Raw genomic sequence first — 2,489 nt, 5'->3', positions numbered from 1 at the left:
CCCCACCCACCAGATGCCAGGAGTACCCCATCCAGTTGTGGCAACCAAAAAGGTCTCCAGACATTTCCCATCACAGCAGGTGTCAGAGTCTGGTCTCGTAGGTATGGTCTACTTCACTTTATTAATGGTGGCAAGCTGGGTATCGCATCGTAGGTGGGTCACAACGAAGGTCATCCTGCACGATTTTCACGGTACTATAAGGAGCTCTTCCTCTCTGCACAGTGCATACTCTTTCACGCATTCCACTTAAGAATGGGCATCCAACGCAGTAAACCTGTTTCTCTAAATAAAAAACAAGCTCACTTCTATGAGTTTATCCTCCTGATAACAAAATATGGGACTCTTTCCCCAGAATGTCACCAGTCTTAGATATTATGAACACTTTTTAATTTGTAGCAATATCCTTGGTTTCCAAACTACCTCATTAGATTTATTTTCTTATATGTATGTATATATTACACACAGTTATGCATAAGTTACACAGATCAAATAATGTATGTATTTATGTATACATAAATTGTATATGTATATGTATACACATGTGTCACTTATATTTGTTCACTGATTTCCTTTTTTTTGAGAACATTGTCTGCTTCATTCCTTGATGCATAGAACCTTCTTATACATCATGGATTTCAATCCATTGTTTTTAAATTGCAGGCATTTTCTCCTCACTTTTAAACTCAATGAATGGTGCTTTTTGCAGACCAGGAAATTCGTATTTCTTAGTTAATTTTGTCTGCCTTCCTTTAAGACTTCTTAGTATTTGGCTGATAGAGAAAAAACTTGGTTGCCCCAATATCAGAAACTTACCCCCCTCTATTTTACCCAATGATTCCCTTTTTTACAGTTAGATGTTTGAATCATTTGGACTTTGCTTTTATGCTATAGATTAGGAATCTAACTCGCTTATTGCCTATTCAATTGTTGAAACACCATTCAATTCTTTTTCTGTACATAAACCGTGGATTTATTCTTTTAAGATTATTACCTTTTCTAATCAAGAAAACATGATTACTTTAACCCTTATCAAAAGCCATGGGCTGCCCTTTGTAACCATGTCCACCTGACTTCTGTCTGTGAACCTTTCATTGCAGCAAATATTTCGTTGCTTCCAGTGAGAAGCAACTGAACCCCTTGTTGCGGCTGAACATTTTGGGGGCATTTTGCTGAACTTGGGGGTAACAAGAAATGGTCTCTGTTGAGGCCCCTACACTGTGTTCAAGGTGAAGTACAAAGAGGGTGGGGGGGTACATTGAAGGCGTGGGGTACAGCCCTGTCCAAGAGGTGGTGGTGGGCGAGGAGAGAAGTGGGGCTGGACTCAGGAGAGCTCAAATTAGAGCTGGGAGTGGGGTGAGAAGAGGGAAGAGGGGCTGGCCCAAGGAGGGAGATTTACTTTAGGAAATCATGGTTGGTGGGCAAAAGGAGACCTTCCCCCACCCCCATGCTAACTGCAAATGCTACAGGGTATGACGGATAAAAAGCTGCCCAGTTTTCCACTGTTTCAAGTTAAAGACATCTGAACGCAAGTTTTCTCTTCCCTTGAGTGAATGCTATCAGCTTAAATGCGGACACCTCTTTTAAAGAGATTTTCTACTTTGGGGCTTCAATTGTGGGTTTCCCATTAACAGCCCAGTGAGATTTGTCCCTTGTCAGAGAATATAACTGTGAGACAGGGGGGCGAGTTCTGATATGAGGCACAACAGGACATTTGATTTAACTCAAGTCATATCTGCAGAGGGGGCAAAGGAAAAAAGGGCTAGGAGGACAAATACTGGGATATACAATGGGTCAGTGCTGTCCAGCTATTGAATGGTTTATTTTCGGTGTCTCTTTACCCCATGCATCACAATTTATTCCAATCATCTCTCCTTCCTCTACTTCTCCCTTGGATTGCCAATAACTTACAACTGGAGAATTACTTTTCCGTGTGTGGGAATTTTCTAAATTTTGCTTCATTCGTTGGTCCTTTTTTTTTTACATATTTTTTATTTAAGAAAACAAACAAAAAACTCAGAATCATCAACAATGGATATCTCAGTTAGCGTAATCATAGGCATATTTAAATAAAGTATCCAAATAACCATTGTAAAGCCTGTGTTTTTGCAGTAAGTTTCATAAACCAATTTAACAAGGCAATGTTAAATTCAGGCAACGAGGAAAAAAAAAATCTCCCTATTTGGGTAGTAAAGTTCTTAAAATCCTAGTATTTAAAACTAACTTAGACACCATTTAATCAGCAGCAAAATGGAATGTTCTCCAAATAGCAAGTAAAACATTGTTACTAATATCTGCATTGCTATAATAATGACCTATGTTAGTAAATATTTTCTTTATTTCAGGAAAATATGAAGATACAAATATTTTTACAATTAACATATGGAAATCTTAACCACCTAAATGGTTATATAGATTTTTTTCTGTGTGAGGGGTCCAATAGAAATTTAGAAAAAATAAAAGTTTACATATCTTATTATAGGAGAGGATGG

This window comes from Tamandua tetradactyla, chromosome X (genome assembly GCF_023851605.1).
Source record: "Tamandua tetradactyla isolate mTamTet1 chromosome X, mTamTet1.pri, whole genome shotgun sequence".
NCBI lineage: Eukaryota > Metazoa > Chordata > Mammalia > Pilosa > Myrmecophagidae > Tamandua > Tamandua tetradactyla.
The sequence above is the reverse complement of the archived record's forward strand: the minus strand, read 5'-3'. Positions refer to the sequence as shown.